General features: G+C 38.0%; 1 protein-coding gene across 1 annotated transcript in view; it reads left to right on the top strand.

Moving 5' to 3' along the window:
- The window catches only part of hs2st1b (heparan sulfate 2-O-sulfotransferase 1b), a 106,256-nt gene that overhangs the window by 62,111 nt on the left and 20,916 nt on the right, over positions 1-23,229 (top strand). The gene's annotated exons all lie outside the window — the stretch shown is intronic.

The following is a 23,229-nucleotide window of genomic DNA, read 5'->3' on the forward strand; positions in this document are numbered from 1 at the left end:
AGAAGAGTAGGCAGGAGTACAAGGAGATGCGGCAGCAGGTTAAAAGGGATGTGGCGAAAGCCAAGGAAATGGCATATGAGGAACTGTATAAGAGGTTGGACACTAAGGAAGGAGAAAAGGATTTATACCGATTGGCCAAGCAGAGGGACCGAGCTGGGAAGGATGTACTGCAAGTTAGAGCAATAAAGGATGGAGAGGGAAATGTGTTGACTAGTGAGGAGTGTGTGTTGAGAAGATGGAGGGAGTATTTTGAGCAGCTGATGAATGAGGAAAATCAGAGAGAGAGAAGGTTGGAGGATGTGGAGTTGGTGAAGCAGGATGTAGATAGGATTAGTAAGGAGGAAGTGAGAGCAGCGATTAAGAGGATGAAGAATGGAAAGTCGGTTGGACCAGATGACATACCGGTAGAAGCGTGGAGATGTTTAGGAGAGATGGCAGTGGAGTTTTTAACCAGATTGTTTAACAGGATTCTGGAAGGTGAGAGGATGCCTGAGGAATGGAGAAGGAGTGTGCTGGTACCGATCTTTAAGCATAAGGGAGATGTGCAGACCTGCAGTAACTACAGGGGAATTAAGTTGATCAGTCACACCATGAAGTTATGGGAAAGAGTAGTGGAAGCCAGGCTGAGAGAAGAGGTGACCATCTGTGAGCAACGGTATGGTTTCATGCCGAGGAAGAGCACCACAGATGCCTTATTTGCTTTGAGGATGTTGATGGAGAAGTATAGAGAAGGACAGAAGGAGCTGCATTGTGTATTTGTGGATTTAGAGAAAGCGTACGACAGGGTGCCGAGAGAGGAGTTGTGGTATTGTATGAGGAAGTCAGGTGTGTCAGAGAAGTATGTGAGGGTGGTGCAGGACATGTATGAGGACAGTGTGACGGCAGTAAAGTGTGCAGTAGGTACGACAGACTGGTTCAGGGTGAAGGTTGGACTGCATCAAGGATCGGCCCTGAGCCCTTTCCTGTTTGCAGTGGTGATGGACAGGTTGACGGACGAGGTCAGACAGGAGTCTCCCTGGACTATGATGTTTGCAGATGATATTGTGATTTGTGGTGAGAGTAGAGAGCAGGTTGAGACGAGCCTGGAGAGGTGGAGATATGCGCTGGAGAGAAGGGGAATGAAAGTCAGTAGGAGTAAGACAGAGTACATGTGTGTGAATGAGAGGGAGGGCAGTGGAGTGATGCGGTTGCAGGGAGAAGAGGTGGAGAAGGTGGAGGAGTTCAGGTACCTGGGGTCAACAGTGCAAAGTAATGGAGAGTGTGTTAGAGAAGTAAAGAAAAGAGTGCAGGCAGGGTGGAGTGGGTGGAGAAGAGTGACAGGAGTGATTTGTGATAGAAGAGTATCTGCAAGAATGAAAGGGAAAGTTTATAGGACTGTGGTGAGACCTGCGATGTTGTATGGATTAGAGACAGTGGCATTGAGTAAAAAACAGGAGGTGGAGCTGGAGGTAGCAGAGCTGAAGATGTTGAGGTTTTCGTTGGGAGTGACGAGGATGGACAAGATTAGAAATGAGTTTATTAGAGGGACAGCACATGTAGGATGTTTTGGTGACAAGGTGAGGGAGGCGAGATTGAGATGGTTTGGACATGTGCAGAGAAGGGACATGAATTATATTGGTAGAAAAATGCTGAAGATGGAGCCACCAGGTACGAGGAAAAGAGGAAGGCCAAGGAGGAGGTTCATGGATGTGGTGAGGGAAGACATGCAGGTAGTTGGTGTAAAAGAGGCAGATATAGAGGACAGGGTAGTATGGAGACGGATGATCCGCTGTGGCGACCCCTAATGGGAGCAGCCGAAAGAAGAAGAAGAAGAAGAAGAAGAATATATATATATATATTTCTTCTTCTTCTTCTTTCGGCTGCTCCCATACAGTATAAATGTGTATATACTGTATACTGTATTATATATATATATATATATATATATATATATATATATATATATATATATATATATATATATATATATATATATATATATAATACAGTATACAGTATATACACATACATACACATAATATATAATACGTGTCAAAACCTGCATAAACGGTTCTAGCCTTTTGGAACCCTGGATAAGATTTCTATTGTCACCCCCCATGGCTCTGCTCTCCCACCACAATGCTCCACACCCACACCATACAAATCATTAGTAATCCTCAAAAAAAAAAAAAAAAAAAAAAAAAGGGTTAAACAAATGTAATAATGATGCAAAATTGCCTGTGAACATATACTGTATCTTAAACTTTAGCAGAAAAACAGGTAAATAATTTAAATGGGTTTAATAATTTAAACAGGTCATTCCCTGTTTGGCCAAAATGTTTTATTTATGTGAAAATGTACATGTTTTTATTTATTGTTAAAAAAGCATGTATACATTAATGCAAATGTTATTTAATTTTGTAAAATAATATTCCTTTGAAACATTTTGAGCATTATCACTAATCTGTGTACAATTTCCTTGCTAACCAATCAAGTGGACCCATGACACTATTAATTATATCGCAATATTGACCACAATAAACGCAACATGACATTTTTCCCAAATTGTGCAGCCCGAGTATAGAGCACTGTGATGATAATAAAAAGATGAAATAACATGACTTGATGTTCACTGGATTATTAGATTTGGTGTTTTGTGAGACTGGAGACTCCGGCTTAATTTTGCAATTTGCACATCCCACCTCAGAAACCATTTGATGCTTTTCCGTTTTAATAAATATGCTAAGAGAATAATAAGAATGCTTTCCAAACAATGAAGGGCACCTGTTTTTTTTTCCAAACGCTTAATTATTTTGCTGTACAACAATATAATAATAGTGAAACCGTTCATTTCTTCTGCTTTTCAGAACCGTCTTTGGATTAATGTAAAATCCCAATGCGGGGCAGTAACGTTTCAGGCTCAGGAACGGCCGCCTGAAAGAAAGCTTAGTAAAAAGCTGCGGTAGCAAGCCGCTCATTTTGCTCGAGTAGATCACCATCATGCGCTCTCAATAAATGTGTTTAGTTCATTAACTAATCGCATTAGTGCCGGGGGTATGTTCGTTTAATTGCTTGCTTAGGTAAGTGTAATACCTATTGTGAAAAGCACCCACTGTTTCATTTGTACAGTCTAAAAACAGCTTTATTCAAACCCCTGCTTTAATTATTCATTAAAGAGTGAGTTTCGAGTGGAATAGTATGAGAGGCATTAGCACAAAGAGCTGCTTGTTGTAATAAACTGTGAAGCTAATGAAGCCTTTGTTTCTTTTTCTCACTAGATATGGGATAATTTGAGAGAATCCATGAAGCACATCATATTGTGTTGTCTTGAATTGAGAGGCTTTCCCTGTCTGTCAAACAGCTGGATGATGATGATGTATTTCTGAGTGAACAGATTAGAATCCTGGTTTTCTGGCAACCACAAGCAGCTTCTATGTTTAAGTGCTTAGCTTTTTTTATTTGTAGTTGCATGACAAAGTCTTCTGAACCAAAATGATTATTATTGTTATTATTATTTCTATATAATACATGTCTTGATGCAATGATGGCTCATGTTTTCAAATCTCACACACTTCAACCAAGGTAATCTGGATGTCTGTGTAATGACCAGACGAGTCTGAAAAAGTTATGTGGAAACTAAAAAAAAACCTAGCAAAATTCAATCAAAGTTCAACAAAATGTTGCCATAAAATACTTTTTTTAATGCTACCTTCACACACACCACGACAGCACGACTAGAAACCATTCGTTTTTAATGAGAGCTGGTGACTGCGAGTAAAAGTGCCCATGTCCAGCAACTTCACAGCAGGTAAATATGGACTACAATTGAGACTGTATATAGTATAGCACACATGATCTGTATCAAAATTTGCTATCAAAAAAGGGAATGCTATTTGTGCCATCCAAAGATAGTTACTATGGGAACCAGTAGTAGCAACACCCACTGGCAAATCATTTTGTGAGGACTCTAGCTTTGAATAAATTGCATTTGATATATTTCATGCGAAATGCCAAGACTTAACCTCACATATAATAGATGAAAAGCTGGGTATCGGCATGCTGCTGTTTTTCTTTTTTTTTTTTGTTTTTTTTTTTGGTTATTGCACAAACAATATTCTGTGTTACATTGACTTGACTTTATTAAATTAAATTAATTTTTATTTGTATAGCGCTTTTAACAAAGAACTTTGTCTTAAAGCAGCTTTACACAGATAATGCGTTAATAAAGAATAAATAAGAAAGTTCTTTGTGTAAGTTTGTGCCTTATGAGCAAGCCTAATACTCTAATTCTATCAGAAGCAGTATATGAGGCATTGTGTGATTCATTTCCAGTGTGATTCTTTAGCTCACCTTCTTTTGAGTTTTCTCAGCAAATGCTTTGTGGTCATGCTCGACGAAGCTACGGTTAGTTTTTTAGCACGGTACATGATTGATGCCCATGGACTCTTCTTAGGTCTTTTAATTAAGAGCCAGTCCTTGTAGATTCCTCAAGGTTAGAGGCTGTGCTGCAGTTGTGTGTACCAGTGCTGTACCAGTAAGCCCCCCCATGAACTTTTAAAAACTCACTATGATGCTGTCAAGCTGCAAATCTTTCATTTAACCAAGATGTAAAACATTTTGCGCTGTTTTAATGGTAGACAGGAACCTTTAGTTGATTGACTTTTCATCAATACTTTCTCTAATTCTACTTTCTCTAATAATTCTCTCATTCTTTGGAAGGGATAAGAAAACTTGTGTGAACTTGTGTTGTACTTGTCACATGGTATTCTATGCTGTTGGTGTACAGTAACACTGATTCATGGAACAGGTTAGAGTGCAGTCATTTATCTGCTCTATACCTGAAGTGTCTCATGAATAACCTCTGCAATGGTTAATACCCTGCCCCTTAATCACACATTAATATATATTACCACACACATATGTAGAGAGAGTGTTGTCAGCAGTTTAAAGGTCCACTGAGAATATCTGGTTTCGTGTGTGTAAGGGCGTGAAAGAGAGAAAGAGATTGTTCATGTTTGTGTATGTGCAGCTTTTTGCTACATCAGGGTAAATCCACCTTAATCCAGATACATTTGATAAAACATCTGTTTTCCTCAGTTTTTGGCCTTTCGTCCACACTGACGCAGCGTTTTTCGGGCAACAGAGCGTTTCAACAACACTGACGTGGATTCCATTGGAAATGTTTTTTTTTTTTTTTTGCTGATGTAGTATGGACTGAGAAAATTGTGAAATATTTTCTAGTTGAGTGGCAGGGGTTATGTGAGAAAATTCATCTCAAACAAGCAAGACAATGTATGATTGTAGTGAGTTTTTAAGTATTAATGTCATTCTGTCCAACCATCAGTGTATGTTAATGTGGATGTGGCCTCAGCCAAACAGGATTGAATGAGCTTCTTGGTTATGTCTTAAAACGGAGTTGATCAGGAGTATTGCTGTGGAGATATGCATACAATATTTATAAAATATTTTGTGGGTACTTGACCTTCAAGTCCAAGCGGTTTAGTGAGGAGTAGTGAACTCAAAGCTGTTCAGTGGGGTTGAGGTCAGGGCTCAGTGCAGGTCACTTAATGTACTGTATGTTTACTCAAAGTTCCATTTAATGGAAACTGCAATGCTACATGATAGAATGCAACCATAGTCAATTCTGTACTTTTTGCCATACTTTGGGGAAGCAACAAATATGAGTGCAATGCTCAGATGACTACAAACATGTGTTCATATTGTGTAATAAAAAAACAAAAGAAAATGGATGTATATATTATCACTGATTAGTACTGCAAGACATACTGTTTTTTTTAGAGTGTCTAGTGTCTTTGGACAGCTCTTTGGTCTTGGCCATGTTAGTAGTTGGATTCTTACTGATTGTATGGGGTGGACAGGTGTCTTTATGCAGCTAACGACCCCAAACAGGTGCATCTAATTTAGGATAATAAATGTAGTGGAGGTGGACATTTTAAAGGCAGACTAACAGGTCTTTGAGGGTCAGAATTCTAGCTGATAGACAGGTGTTTAAATACTTATTTGCAGCTGTATCAAACAAATAAATAGTCAAAAAATCATACATTGTGATTTCTGGATTATTTTTTTAGATTATGTCTCTCACAGTGGACATGCACCTACGATGACAATTTTAGACCCCTTCATGATTTCTAAGTGGGAGAACTTGCAAAATAGCAGGGTGTTCAAATACTTATTTTCCTCACTGTAACATCAAAACGTAACAGATTCAGAAAGTGCGAATTGGGTGTAAATAGGGTTTATTTTTATCACAAGGAATCTGGATGTTAACGGCTCACATGCATACGATTGTGTTAATCTGTACCATTAGGTCATATGTATACAAGTGATTAAATTAAAAACAGTTTCATTAAATATTGTAGATGTTGATAAGTTAAAAACGTGTATATAAAATAGCTGATACCCAATTAAAAAATATTAGATGCATATTAGGTATATGTATAGACCTAATATACCTAATTTCTGCCCATTTCTGGCCTGACACTGCTGTGATGTACTGCTTCTGTAGTTCTACAATTTGACACCATAAAAAAAAAGGATTTTTTTGTTTTAGTTTTCAGTGCATCCACAAAGAAACAGGAGAATGACTTGTTTTTCAGTAGTTTGGTTCTGCAGTAATGGAAGTAAATAAAAATAACAAGCCTTTTAAATTTTCACCTTCTCTTTTTAAAATGAAAATTGAATGAGCAGTTCGGAGCACGAACCTTGCTTAGTATTTCTGCAAATGTCCTGTTACATTAAAATGTAATACAGGTGGCAGTCGGAGTTTGTAAAAAAGATGTTTAAACTTCTTATTTGCAATTTTTGTATTCACTATTCAGCTTACCTCATGCAGAAAAGCATTTCAATTCAATTTCCCCCTTTTCACTTTTTTTTACAGCAGGAATGTGCATTGGAAATAGACTGTTATTATTATAGTGCAAAAAAGAATAAATAAATGTCTTTGTTTGTATTCATGTCTATATCATCTATACCCTTTGCCAAAAGGTTTTTGTTTACTGGTAAAGATTCGTCTTTTGCTAATGGACTGTGATGGTTACAACACATCCCTTTTTAAAATTTGTTTTAATTTGGCTGACATAAAAAAAAAATTGAATGAAGTGAAGCTATATTTGTTTCTGTTTAGATTTTTGAATAATGATAATCAGCTGTAACTGGCATTCAATAAATTTCAAATAACCTGACTTTAGACTGCTTGAGTATTTTCAGTGCTATAGTCGAAATAGAAAATGCATGAATGTATCTCATTATGTGAAGGGTTTTCCAATGCTGCCACACACATCCTCGGATTGACCCTTTACCTCTCACCACAAATTTTCCTTCTAATGAATCACGAATAAACTCCTTGGCGGTAATTGGTTGATAGTTCAAAAGTCTTTTTCCACCATCGATGACCTTTTTCTTCCCATTTCAACCAGCTGTGAAGAATTGGAATGTCAGCACTGCCCCCGAAGACCAGCAGCCATGCAAAATGAGAAGCTGCCAAACGATTTGCACTCGTTCGCAAGTCATAAAAAATGAAGGAAGGGACTTTTTATTTTTTGACAGCTCGCTGCTGAATGATGACTGTCCTTTTTGCTAACAATGCTGCATGGTGCCTGAGCTCGTGAAAACATCGTGAGCGAGTCTGTTCTCATGAAGGCTCTTTCTTCCCCTGTCAGGATTGCATTGCTGTGCCCAGAGTGACTGTCTCTAAAACCTTAAGGCTTAGACTAGAGAAATCAATAATTTTCATTGGATCTTCTTTTTTCAACCCAACAGGAAGAAGGAGCTTTTGTAAAGCTCTGCTGACTTTCATGCTCTTCGAAATCACTGTGGGCGGGTTTTATTTCATTTTTTGGCAACTGATTTTCTCAAAATAGTTTTTCTCCAAGAAAATCAGAAAAAACATGCAGTGCAGTGCAGTCAGGATTTGATATCCATGAAGGCTGCTCTTACCATGTGTCCTAGGAGGTCTGTATTTTTTAAGACCACCCTTTAAGCAAAAACACGATCGTTCAATTGCGTCGCTCAATGCGACAGGAGCGTATGCATTACTGACTCCTTATGGCAGTGTCTTCAGAGCGGTCTCTGGCACTGTATCCGAGTGCCCTCTGGGTAGTTAAAGGGGAGAGTGTCTCTTAATCTTTTCCTTTGGAAGCTCCTAATATCTTACTGTGTGGCTTAGTATAATATGTGTCCTGTAAATCTGAGTGATAAGTAATCACAGCTACAGCATATCAATTCTTGATGCTTCAAGGCTTTATTGTTTCCCACGATTTCTGATACTTTTTTTTCACTGTTATACAAAGTAAACTCTAGTATTTAGCAAAGTTTTATGAGGGTTTTGTAAGAAATGTTTGCATACTTATTTGTGAATAAGCAAGCACTGTAAGCAAGCTGATAAGTAACATAAAGTTTCCTTTGTTCCATATGTTTAACCACTAATGATTCTTGTGGCTAAATCTAAGATACATGTGACAATATGAATTGGTTATGTTTTGTTTTTAACTAAATTTTACCACATGACTTTTTTTGTTTAGCTCTAAATCAGCCATGAACATGTGTACAGCTGTACGGGTATGCACCTGTACATGGCTGTTTTATACAATCCACAAGAAGCCCCACCTCACACACGTGTGTGTGTGTGTGTGTGTGTGTGTGTGTTCAATAAAAGAAAATGATCTCATAGTTAATTTTCGCATTTACCTACTTGCAGATTGAACTTGCCGGGGATTACATGTAAAAGTTTCTGTCAATGTGTTTCTGAAAGCTTTATTATTTCTATCAAAACTTTAACTTCTGATGACTTCTTCAGTCTTCGACTAAATAATCTATACAACTTCTTACTGTTAGACAAGCTACAAGCTACAGCAGACTGGCTTCTTCAGAGAATTTTACAAGATGGGTATACAGTATATCTAGATATAAATTTCTAAGCGTATGCTTCTGCTACAGTGTTTTTTGACACTGGGATTATTTTAGGGTCCACATCCACATCAAATGTCATCATTTGGTGACCCCTACTATGGAACATTTTAAATAGGTATATTTAAATTAATATTTAAGTATATATAGATATCATTTGACAGATATAAGTTTTGGTATATTTTGTTAGCCTTATAGTTTGAAGCATTGATTGCTCCATAGGATGTTGTTAAAATTGGTGTACTGTATGTCTAGAACTCTCTTCACTGTTAGGAGTCCAGAATGGCAAGAGACCTTTACTGTAGCTATGTAGATTTGACTTCAGACTATTGAACTGCTGTTACTATTGAACTGCTGTTGCTATAACTTCATATAATAAATTTTTCCTACGAAAAACATTGTAGCCATGTTGTTCAAATAAACAGTGTATAAGGCAAGATTTTGCAAAGTAGATTTCGTGAAGGTCCAGTTGCATGCAAAGCTCAGGGTAAGCAATTCCCATTAACAACAGTAACATAAAATTTTTTTTACTTTTTTTTTATTTTTTTTTATATTCTGAATTTGCTAAGTAAGTACTCTGGAGTGGATAGTTGTGAAGATTCTTATGACTGCCTTTGTCTCTGGCCTTTTTTTATTTTTAAACCCGCTGGGCTCACGGCTGTAATTTCATTAAGCAGAGAGGTTTTCTTTGACTAGGCAGCAGGATACGTCATGCTCTCTAATTGGGAACAAGCATTAGTTAAGTCTTGTCTGATCTTAAGTTAGAACATGGTAGGGGTTGGCAAGGCTCTGAGAAGCCTTTGCCTGCTAGATTTGGGTAACTCAGGGCCAGCGAGATTGGCATTTAAAATGCGCCGGGGTGAGTTTTAATTGGGAAGGGAGGATTTGGCAGGATCTGGGAAGAAAGGCAGAAGCGGGAGATCAGACTATTCTACAGTCCAATTGCATGATCATGGGAAATGAAAAGTGGGCCTTATATGGCCTGATGTTTGGAACTGCTGCATACAGCTCAGAGATGAAATGAAAACACAATATGACATGCTGTGTTCATTTTAATTTCCTTTTCATGTACAGATAAAAAAGAAAATCATGGTGTCTTAAATAGAAACACGTAGTGTGTAATATCTACTTAATAAAAACGTTTGTGATTATATAAGGAAAAAAATGGGATTTGAGGTGACATGGTGGGAAAAGCGATGACAGGCTGCAATCAGTTACACATTCGCAGGTTATTGTCACTCACACAAAGGCCATGGAAACATTTAAAGATGTTTTGAAAAATTGATTTTGATTTATACTAAACGAAACATGCCAGGCAGCCTGAAAGATTTAAATCAGTATGGAGAAGGTTATCAGATGTTGACTGCGAGAGGGAGAGAAAGCGAGTGGAATACATGAGTAATGAGTTTATTCAATCATTCATCTTCAGTAACTGCATTACGCTGGTCAGATTGATGAGAAATCTGTTGGAGAGCATGAAAAAAAAACACAAGGACAAGGGATCCTGGAGCTGTGATGTGATAATGTTACCTGAACAGTGCCACTATTCTTCGAAGTGATTGTATGAATAAACATACATATGAAAAAAGAGGACTTCTTACAAACTGTTTACAATCGCTATTTTGAAGATGCCTCCCTCTACAGCGATCCAAAAGCTCTATTTCTGACAGGTCAGTTCTATGTCTTGTAAAACTTCTGTTTGAACTCATTGTGCGTAAATGCGCTGCATGTCTTTTTTTTTTCTCCTCCAGAGAAATTATTTGCAAGGGAAAGCATCACAATTTTTAAACAGAGAAGTGAAATCTTTTGTATTTTGTGCCAAGACCCACAAAAAAAATTATTTGTATTTGTTTGTTATTTAAATATTGGGGTAGCATTGGAGATTAGAAGACTTCCGAGGCAAAATCGTACTGCCTTTTCTTGAAATGAATAAACAAGCACCTGGAGTTTGGTCATTAGTGGGCAAGAAAGATTTTACTGTAGTTTATCTGAAAGCCTGCTTTTAATTAGTGATTGTGTTGTGAAGCTTAGTTTTGTCTTGAGGATTTACTTAAATTATTCTTAAGTGCAGCTCAGCAGCTGGACACAACGATGAAATGAAAACTTAGATGTAAGTAAATGAAATGAGTCCGGTCATCAGGACAGGTTGTTAAGATTACTAAATTCCTCCATATTTCCACTACATAGCAATAGTGTATTAGACAAAATCATGAATGTAATGTGAACTGATTGAGGAGATGCAGAAAGAGCAATGCTGATGCATTTGTCTGTGCTTGTTTACTTCTCTTCCTGCATTCTCCTGTGCCTGGGCGCTGTGCCTCGAGTTGTTTTTTTGCTCTATTTAGCCCCGCTCCGAACATCCGCTATTTTTGCCCTTCACGCTTACATCTCTCATCCTTTAGCCACCTGTCTTGTTTGTCTCTCTAAATCACACTCGGAGGACGTCGATCATCTCGAACGATTTTCCTATGCCCGTTCTGCTAGTCGTCACTGATTTTTATTGCCTGATGTTAGGGGAAGTCATTTGAAGTCGGCGGGCCGTACGCGTTCAAACGCCACGCACCTGGTCTCTGTGACGAACAGATTTTACTTTTATGAGCGCGATCAAGAAGTATACGCCGTTTTCAATCACTTTGTAATAGGTAATAAGGGACAAAGCTAAATTGCTCCATCAAGCTTTATAGAAGGGACAGCTCACAAATAGATGATGAAAGGGTTGAGTTAAGGGCACAGCAGAGGAACAGGATGCAAGACTATACAATGGGCTAGAACTGTATTCAGGTCAAACATGGTTTGAGTCAAGGTTGAATCTCAGACGTTTTTTCTTGGAATTTTTCCCCCCAAATAAAAGACAATTTCCCCTACACAAGGCTCAGAATTACAGGGTTTTATCCTTAAATTTGCAGGGTTTCTAAACTAGAAATGTGACTTTTCCTCTGTGATTAGAGCAAAGAAACAGTTGCTTTCACTGGAAAATTCTAGCTTACCAACATTAGAACTCTTGCAAAGTAATCTATTTGCAAACGTGCAAATATGTCTCTTTTTTTTTCTCCATTTTATCAAAATTTTTATCTTATGTCATTTATATTACTGTATCTTGCTACAGTGTGTCTGTCTAAATGTTGGAAATGAAATCCTGGGCATGTGGGGTTCATCTAGCCAAATTTTAGTTCCATCAAATGTCTGAAGTTTATAGAAATGGAAGTGTGTATCGGATGGAGTGTTGAGGCTTAGCTCAAATTGCTTAAATTTAAATTATATTGCTTTTGTCAGTGTCATTTTGAGTAATTTGTATCAGCAGGAACCAGCCATTCACATTAAAAGCTCGTGAAAACACAGTGTTGTCACAGCGTGCCGCTTTTTAAAAGCGTTCTTCGGTCTGAGGGGAGGAGTAAGCTGGCAAAGACTAAATAGATCACACTTATCCTCATTTTCTGGTGCGTATGCATGCACTGTCATTCAAGGCAATTGTTGTTTTGGCGTGCTGGTAAAACTCGTCTCATCCCTTACAGCGAGCTGAATGTGGGAGGCCTGGCTGAAAAACGGGACATTATAAAGGCAGCCGGGCTGTTCCGCATGATCAATCAGTCTTCAGTCGAGCTGCTCTGCTCAGTGTGAGCTGCTGGCCTGCATTATTGGCTCATCAGATGAGCATGCTAGTGCAGTGTTGATGTGAGGGACCAGCCTCTTTCCTGACCTTTCCCCTCCCACAACAGCTGTGACAGAGCAGTGATGAATCTGCTTGCATTTCATTAAATAAAGAGTCATTAGTATCAGTTAGGGCTGGGTGATAGGGCAAAAAATGTAAATGTTTTTTTTTTCTTTCTTTCTTCCTTCAGATTGTTGGACTGATTCACAATTTTGATTTAGATTTTTTTTCCCCATGTGTATCTAGTCAACTCAAAACAAACTTCAGTCATGTTGTAGTTAAAATTCTCTTTTCTTAGTAAATTGAAAAGCCATCTGTATAAGGAACAATGTATTTCTAGTCGGTATGGCGTAAATTCAAAAAAGTAATCAATATGGTGAAAATAAATGTAAAACAAATTATGAATATAAAAGCAAATATTGTGCAGTTTGAATTGAACATAAAATATTTCTAAACACTAAGCAAGAAAATACCCATTTCAACCAATGTAAACATTATCTCAGCTTGGTGTCACAAATGCTGGAATAAATTAGTGGTGCTGCCACTACCGGTGGTAACCGACTTTCGGCATATTTTGCAATTGACAAAAGTCTGTCCTCTGAAATCTGAACCATTTTCAAACCACAGAGGAAATGTTAGATACTATTTCTACATTACATTCCTTCATAGAATGCTCTCGTATGTAAGCGGTTAATCAGGTATGTGGTCAGACAATATTGTTTCTTAATTATTCTGCCATTGGTGCAATGACAATGTATCTGGTTGGATGTGTGCGGCAACATTTTTATGTTTGCGATTCCTCGATTTAAAAAATTCCTTGATTTAAAAAAAGTCTTAAAGTCTTAAAACGTAAATTCGAATTAATGGAAGAAAAGAAAAAAAAACATTTGCCCAGGTCTAGTATCAGTACATGACTTACATATACATGCATTTTGGAAAATGAAGGACACAGTCAACAAAACTTTTAACTACGAAATTTAACAATCTGAAATTTACACAGTTATTGTTTTTTTTTTTTTTTAAAGCTGAAAGAATATATGCAGTCTATACACACACAAACACACACTATATACTGATGTATATGAATAAAAATGTGTTCATTAATTTATATATTTCATTTGACTTTGTCCTGTAGGGTCAGTGTAGATACAGATACTGTGTTAAAAAATTTGCAAGGTGGGAATACACACACATTCATTTACACACTCATGCACAGTTTAGCATAGGCAGTCCGACCATGTTTTTAAAAACTAGAGAAACCAGAAGAATCTCGAAACGTTTTGTAGGTAGTGATGCTGTCACACAGATTTAGGGCTCTCTATTGTTTCTAAATGTGTGAGTAACTTGTCTGTATCTATTTTTTTAAACGACTTTTTTATGTAAAATAAAATGACAAATTATACTATTAATGGGAAAGACTACACACACTGTGTGTGTGATACCAGTTCAAACAGTAATAACCCTATGTTGAAGCTGTAGTCACAATAAACAAATATTGGCCACCATGTAGAACCAATCATAAGATAAGGTGTCTATTTGCTCATCATTCATGTATGCCTGTTTTGAAATCTCCATTTCCTGGATTAGTATTCAGATGCTTTAGCCTGACTACCATGTGTATATATATTCATTGAATTTGCGTTGAACTAGTTAGCTTAGCAACAATATCATAAAGAGATCCCATAGGAGCTTTCTTTGCTAATCTGCAGCCACACTGGTTGAGACAAAGAACAAAATGACACTATTTTGCCGTTCTCTGAAGACGTTGTCACCAGTTCCATTTGGTGAAGATGAAATCTTAAAAATGTCTTAAAAGCCGAAAAGCTTACAACAGCATTATTCCTCGAACCTCTGCTCATAGCATTTCCAATCACTGAATAATCTTCAGCTCCATATTCTTCAAAGTTGTGAATCTCACAAAAAGCACTATTTATCGCAACTCCATCTGATTTTAACCTTTTACGTTTTCTGAAAGATACTAAATCTCTGGATCATAGTTTCATAACCTCACATTTTATTGGCATCACCAGTAAATCCCTAAATAAATTACACTGCCTTCAGATCATGTCGCTACAATCTGCTGTTCAGTGCATTTAAAGAAATGTGGTCTCTCCACTTCATTTCTCACAGAGCTTATCTGTTCTCACACACGCACACACACACACACACACACACACACACACACACACACACACACACACACACACACACACACACACATACTTACACTCTCCCCAGGACTCTGGTTCTTCTGGTGGTCCCTAAGATCAGAAAGGACTCTTTATAGACTTTTGGACAGAGAAATTGAAAGTTAGAATCCCAATGATTTCATAGAGAGGCTAGTTCTCACTCACTCACTCACTCACTCACTCACACACACACACACACACACACACACACACACACACACACACACACACACACACACACACACACACACACATTCTCTCTCTTCTCTCAATTACAGTGACACTGGCCAGATTGTAAAGATGCATTATGGTGGCTGCAATGCCACGAGGAAACACTGATTCGGACAATGGTGTGTCAGTATGAATCTTCACATGCCTCTTTTGTTAGCATGCTACATTTAAAGGTTTTTTCTGTGTATTAAAACAAGCAAATGCTACATGCAAAACACAAACAAATGCATTTTCTCATGCAGATCCTGACCTCTTTGTCAGTAGTGTTTCTAGTTTACCCGAATTATCCAGTATAACATTTAGGCTGTTGTTTCTTGGCACTAATCGTAAACTTGTGTTGATGTCTTTAACAGCTCCATGCTTTGATTAGATTATATCTCATTTAGATACTCCTTTTGCATCTCATCTAACATGATGCGAGGTTTTGTGCACTACTGAAATGCTAAGCACTTAAGAAGATTAGCAAGAAGATTAAGAAGATGCAGCGAAGCAAAGTTAGGATCGAGGTTTCATTGCAAAAACTTTGCAAGTATATTCCCATAAGAATAACAATATTCTTATAGAATGCACTCATTTTTTACGTTTGTAATTTGTACGATAATCAGTTAGAAACTTCGGTAGCTTTGAGTACAGCAACTATTTGTAATTCTGTTACAAAGATATGAGATTACCATACTGTGTTATACCCAACAAATTGTATTGTTATTATTTTCATTATTGCATTTTCACTTTCATATCTGAACTGAATCATGTTTTTCCACCTCAACCACAATATATATTGTTTTGACAGTATTATTGTCAGAACACAGTTGACTCCAGTGCAGTGCATCATGCCCAGTGTTGACAGCTAGGATGTGTTTGCAATCTAAATTAATTTGGCTACAGCAAATAACTATCCAACTGCCCAACAACTCTATCAAAGCAGGACTGTGAAGTAATCAAATGTTTTTTGTTTTCCCCCCCACAGACTGCCCCCTCCCCTAATATGTTACATTTATACTAATTATCCAACATTAAAGTAGTTGTAATAAGTTGAGATGTCAAATGATGTTATAGACAGTAAACCCCAAAGTTTCTCATCTTGCTTGCCAGAATTCAGCCACAAAATTGACCAGAGTCGACCTAAATCTCACTAGCCAATGAGAGTTAGTGCTGTTAAGCCCACCCTCATGAAAGATTCCAAAATGGCAAATGTAAACTTGCAGAGCGTAACTGAAAAGCGAAAACAGCATATTTACAAATCATGGCAAGTGAAAAGAAAACTTGGAAACTTTAGAAAAAAGGAAAAACCGCACTCTGCAACAATGTAGTTTTTCATTTCTAATGACATATATTTGTTTTGTTTTTTTGAAAAGTTACATTCAATACGTTTGCTACTAATGTAATTTCATACAACAATGTGTCTAAAAGAAAACCTGCCTCTGTACAGCAACTGTACAGTCTATCAACAGACTCAGCAAGGCATGATATGATTCCAAGTAATGAATTTGTGATTAAGCATTCTCATGGAGCATGAGGTGGATTAAGAGTCTGCACTGTATAAATAGCAGCTCTTTAATGCTATACTGTGCTTTTGTTAGCTGTTGTTCAAGCAGGATGAGGCTGTGGTAGCGAAGAACCTTTATAAAACCTGATAGCAATTTTCTCAGCATGTTACGCTGCCCTGTGTTAGCATAGCATGAGCACTAGTTTAATAAGATGTGGAGGTTGGTTTTGGGCGCTCTTAAAAAAGCACGCATTCGCCTCTCATTTGCGGGCTGGTGGCTGGGATGAGCTAGCTAGTGGGTGGGCATTGGCAAGACCAAATTGGGAAGAGAATGTCAGTTTCTGACAGCAGTATCTTTTACTTCCCTACGTTCTTTTCATCTTACCCAAGTAAAACCATTTCAGTGTTCAGCAGTGCTGCTAGGCCCCATGACTGCCAGATAATTTGGACCTCAAACATACAGTAGATGTTAAGTGTCATGTGTTTGTGTTTTATTGTGCATAATATCTGTTTAGAATGTTTTCTGGAAATTCTCAAGCACATACGATTAATAATAAATATCTAGAACACTGAGGAGAAATCACTCTATTTATCTGCTCCAGTTATGTGTATTATAATTGAATGATTCATCCTCTCATAATCTGCTCTTGGCTATATTCTCTGCTGAGCTGGTGTTATGGCTACATATACGGACTGTGGTGTTGGATTAGCTATGGTTCCTTTGAGGATTTTCCTCTTGCTGCTATTGTGGGTGCCCTCGCCCTTGCTTCAGTTGATAATCTCACCTGGATACCATGAATTTATAACCCGAGACATGCTGTTGTAATCCTCACAGAACTCTTATTCACACTCTGCTTATACTGAACATCCTTTTAGCAAGCTTAATACTGTTTAACTGTATAGTGTAAAATGGCAGTGTTATTGATTGCGATGAAAATACTGTAGGAACTACTTTATAAACATTTTACATTCCTGATCCTTAGCTATTAATTTTTACAGCGTCTCCTGGCACGTCTGAGAAACAAATTGCGCATATAAATTTGAACTGTGTTATGAAATCGGTCAACCAGCTGCTGTGCTGAGAATGATTTACTGGAACCCCGTGGAGGGCTTTTTTGAATTGATGGAATAGGTGGATGAGAGCTGACTAAATGTCAATAGTACCTCAGTATTGTGTGTAATAAAAGATTTATTAGTTTATACATACACATATACCGTATTTTCCAGACTATAAGCCGCTACTTTTCTCCCCACTCTTTGAACCCCTTGGCTTAAACAACAATGGATTTTTCCTGGGTTTTTCCCGGTTTCACAAGCTTCATGCCAAAAACTGAGCCCCATAACATTAGACCAATGAAATTGCGGAACGGATTCGGGTGAACCAATGAAATTCTTTATATTAAATCAGATGTGCTCCCACTGAATCGGGCCGCACCACATCATTAATATGGATGAGGTTCCTCTGACGTTTGACCTGCCGCTCACTCGGACTGTCTACAGGAAATGTGAATCATTCGTCACGCTGAAAACAACCGGGCATGAAAACACGCACTTCACCTGTGTTCTGAGCTGCACGGCATCAGGAGAAAAGCTTCACCGATGGTGATTTTTAAACGCATGGCGATGCCAAAAGAAAAACTCCCGAGATAAATAGTTGTGAAAGGAAGGAGGAAGACAGTGAACAATGACTTTCTTGGTAGGCTACTGTTTAGATACAAGCCATGTCACAGACACTGTCTTTCGTAAAGCCTGTGTGAAGTTCATTAGTTTCAATGTAGACAGGTGCGGCTTAATTTATGTTCAAAATAAAAATCTTTGTAAAATTCAGTGGGTGTGGCTTATATTTGGGTGCACTTAATAGTTGGGAAAATATGGTACATGCATGCATGCATGCATGCATGCATGCATTCATTCATTCATTCATTCATACATACATACTTACATACATACACACCTGAGATCATGTTTTCTGCTAGAAACTCACGTCACCGAGCTCTCATTAACAGGGTGCACACCTGGTCAGAATCACACCAGTTACACAGATACCAGTGTACACAGAATGATGTGTTTTGGCACACTGACTTATGAAGGTCAGTGCTCCCTGTGAGGAGCATGAGTGCATGCAATATAGTTGTTCTTTTACCAAATGTTTACCATAAATTTTGAGGCACATAATTGTATAGGATGTCTCTGGATGTAGTAGCATGAAGTTTACCCCACTCCTGAACTAGGAGACCTAAACCTTTTCTAGAACGAAAAGCAATCACAAACATGTTTTGGAGTGGAAGATCTTGAATTGACCAGCTCTAGACCTCAACCCTACTGAACACTTTGGGAAGATTTGAAATGCTGACCGAAATGAGGATGGGTTCCCCTTTTGAGTCTGGTTTCTCTCAAGGTTTCTTCCTCATAACATCTATGGGAGTTTTTCCTTGCCACAGTCGCCATCATGAGGCTTGCTCATCAGGGTCAAATGCACACCATTCACCTTAACTGTTGATTTGTGTAAAGCTGCTTTGAGACAATGTCTGTTGTGAAAAGCGCTATACAAATAAACTTGACTTGACTTGACTTGACTTTACTAGCGCCCTTGTGGCTGAATGAGCACAAGTCTCCACAGTCCTTCTCCGAAATGCAGAAGGATCTCTTCCCAGAAGAGTGGAGGTTATTATAGCAGCAAATGTAGACTAAATGTGGAATTGGGTTGATCAAAAGCCTCGTAAGAATTTTATGGTAATGTGTAGTATTGCTGTATAAATGAATGCAGGAATTCCATTTATTTTCATTAGTTTCATCTAATGCACATGATGCATGGTTGGCTAGTTATAATAGCTACCAATTTTTAGCTTGCTCATTTAGGTTTCTTAGCAACCAAAACATGGGAAAAAGGCAGCACAGTGGGGCTTCCACTTTTCTTGTTGGTGGGTGGGCAGAAGGGTGTGTGTGTGTGTGTGTGTGTGTGTGTGTGTGTTTGGGGGAAGGGAGTTTTATGAATTTATGATTTGATAATCTGTGAAATGCTACCCAGTGTAATTGGTACCTTTAGAGGATACGGCTGCTATACTACATCATTTCATATTTATATCGTTGTATTTTGTTTAACACATTTTCATCGTTGCCTTCTGATTGAATGAACGTAATATCTGGACATTGTGTTATGCATTGTGAGGCAAAATCTGGACTATTTTACATATTCAGAGAGAAAACCTTCTTAAGCCTTTAGGCTAATTAACTCCCACAGGACTGTGCTTAAAGCCAAAACACACAAACCGCACTCTTAATTAGGCCTTGTCTCCTCAACATCATCATCGAAGGCTTAATCACCTGCAAATGAGTTTGGGTTTTAAAGAGAGTAAAAGAGAGATGGAGAGAGAGAGGCTAATTAAGCAATCTCACCCAGTAGTACACCCACACACAATTCTTCTCTGTGATTTATTTAGAGAGCGGGGCAACCTTTTTTGCTCTAAGCAGTGTGAAACAAAGTAAGATGGAAAAAGATGGAGCAGTCAGGAATACACAAAGAAATGGACAGAGACAGAGAAGGAGGGAAAGAGTCTCCTTGCAGTGGCAACACTGAACCAGCGTCATTCCCCCGTCGAGAGAGCAACCTGAGCCGTCTGTCTTCACCTCCACAGGATAAACACACTCCCACGCTCCTTCGCTCCCTCCTTTCATCTGCCTTTCTTCCTCGCCTCCACCGGGGCCGGGACTCTATACCGTCACCTCAGGCTTTGGCACGCATGAGGGACTGAGACTGATGTATTGAGGCTTGTTAAGGTCTGATCAATATTTGAAGTGGGTTATTTTATGCACCGCTGCAGAAGACGGATGAGAGTGTTATCAGCCTGAGCTTGGGGTAATTGCTGGATTGGGTGGGAGCGAGGAAACGAGCGGAAAATGATACAAACAGATGATTGGAGTGGGCCGTTATCGTATTTTGTGGCGCTTGTGCATGCACATGTTCATTAATATACTGCACATATGGTTTACACCTCTCTGCCTTCACACAGCCTTCTCATAATTTATTAGGTTATGTTCCCATAGAGAGCCTTAGAGGTGTCCTGTTTTTGTTTTGTGTTGTACAGTACATAAAAAAACCCAGTCATCCAGAGTAGGCCTTGACTAATATGAATGTTTCCACTAGGTCCAACATTGGTTTTATGGTCTTACAGATTTTGTAACTGTTAATAATATCAGACTATACTTTTACGCATTTCATTCATCCATCTTTTGGTGGATCCTGAGCCCATCCTGCAAGCATGTCCTTCACTAGGGACCATGCACACACATTAATTCACACCTAGGTTTAGGCATGTTTTTGAGACGTTGGTGATAATCAGAGGACTCTGACCAAACCCACACCAGACTGAGGGTGGTAGGTGAACTTCACCACCAAAGCATATAAAATAATGCTAGTATCTCTTCTCACAGCCATTCATATAGACAATAATTACATACAAATATTTGTCATCCATTAGGTCTCACTTGCATTCAAATTGAATAATGATGCATGTTTCAAGGCATGTCATGGGAACTTTAAGTTTGGAATTTATGCAATGAAACACTTAAAAAAGGAAAAAAAAAATGTCTTTGTCAATGTCTAACGATAAAAATTATTAGCTTTACACTGTTTACTCATTTCATGTACATGCAGGTTATTTTCCCTTTGGAAAAGTTCACTTTTCTGTACATCCTAATGCTCTCATTCTGCCTTAAAACCCTTTAAAACAGGAAGGTTCTTTTAGAATCTAAACTTCATTGACTAATTTATATCTTACACTAGAGAGCAGGAGCAATGGCTGCCTGTTCAGAATAGATGATCCTGGTGGCCTCTGTCTATTAGCTTCTTTAGCTTCTTGGATGGAGTTTCCTTATTTCTTGTATCATTAAACTAAAACAGTTTTCAGTAAAGATTTCTAATGAAAACAAAGCTTAAATATCTCACTGATTCAGATACATCTAGAACACACTTAGGGATGCAAACCAGTTTTTAGTTGATTATTATCTCTCCATGGAAAGCTATTCTATATAAAATGTGCATTCTGTGTTCAAAAGTTTGGAAACTCCTAGTCTTTTATTCTTTTTGAGATTGTTTATATGCAACAAACTACGCAAAAGACAAAAAAAATATAGAATTGGACAGTGGACGACTGGAAAGAAAGTTCTATGGACAGGTGAGTCCCAAATGAGGATGGGTTCCACTTTTGAGTCTGATTCTGCTCAAGGTTTCTTCCTCATAACATCTAAGGGAGTTTTTCCTTGCCACAGTCACCATGGCTGCTCATCAGGGATAAATACACATTGTTCACCTTAACTGGTAATTTCTGTGAAGCTGCTTTGAGACAATGTCTGTTGTGAAAAGCGCTATAGAAATAAACGACTTGATATGAGTCAATATTTGACATTTTTGACTCTAACAGAAGAGCTTATGTAAGATGGAGAACAGGAGAGATGATGAAACCAGGCTGCCTCACAACCACATTTTAATTTTTTCATTGAAAAATCTAATCTAAATATAATTAAACATCTGTGCATTTATATATATTTGATATTGTTCAAACATTAAAACAAACATATTGTTTGGGGTTCCTTGTTCGTTGCATACAAACAATAGGAACATGCATGTGTCTCTCCGAAACAATAAAGGCATTTCTAAACTTTTTTAACAGGCACTATATATTCACATTTAATTACTTAACAGGCGTTTATTAGTGATGCACAGTCTAATCCGTGTCTAGAGAAGAGCAAAGATGGCTTCATCAACAAATTTTCCATTCAGTAAAAATTAGCCTGTTTCCAGAAATATGTGAGATGCACTTTCTTCATTCAATTCCTCGACCAGCGCTTGAGTGGTCACACACTCTTAGTGATAGACACATTAACAGTTTTTAGAGTTGCTCTGGATAAGCGCGTCTGCCAAATGCTATAAATGTAAATGCTTGTAAAAGGCAGCAGTGGACTACTAAATCCAGGAATGATGCAAATATGCTGTATTAGGCCCATTAATTTGAGAGAAACGATGTTTAAAGGATTTAATTGCACCTAATGGGACTACTTAATTTGGGCTTGATTTAAGTATGTCATTAGAGACAAAATTAGGCATGATGAATCATCAGCGAACCATGTCAGAATTTCGCTCTCTTTACTCTCCCTTTTCATAAAAGTGTAGGTGTGTGTGCTTGTGTATGTGTGAGTGAACTGACATTTTGGAAACACGGCTGCCATTTCTCCATTAAATTATATGATAAGCAGAAACTACCACAACTCAAAACATCACCAACAGACTTGACCAGTGAAGAAATATTACACATATTTACCTTTCTAAAGGCCTAATGTACCATTTTATAAAAAAATATATTAAACATTTCTTTTTTTAAAACATGTTCTTGCTAAGCATTGAGGTTCTTACAGCGAAATGCTGGTGTTATTACCCACTGCAGAGGCTTCTGGTCTATATTTAATTCCGGCTGCTTGATTTCCACTCATTCCTTTTCCATTAATGTTGCTTTTCATCTCACCACTGCTCTCTGATTAAGGTTTCTTTAAAGCAGTGGGTGCACATGCCTCAGGGAAAAAGTCTTTAAAATACCTACAGCCTCTTGGAGGTAATGTATAGCCTGTGTTCTCATGCTCTCATCCACTCTCTAATGCTTGTGTTCTTACATTTACCTGTTCTCTTCCCCTGTTCCCATTTGTACCCTATTTTAAGTTCTGGCTTTTCTTTTCTTTTTTTTTTTTTCTCTCCTTTTTTATTTCTTTCTTCTGTCCTA

This window comes from Silurus aristotelis (genome assembly GCF_946808225.1).
Source record: "Silurus aristotelis genome assembly, chromosome: 2".
NCBI classification, from domain to species: Eukaryota; Metazoa; Chordata; class Actinopteri; order Siluriformes; family Siluridae; genus Silurus; species Silurus aristotelis.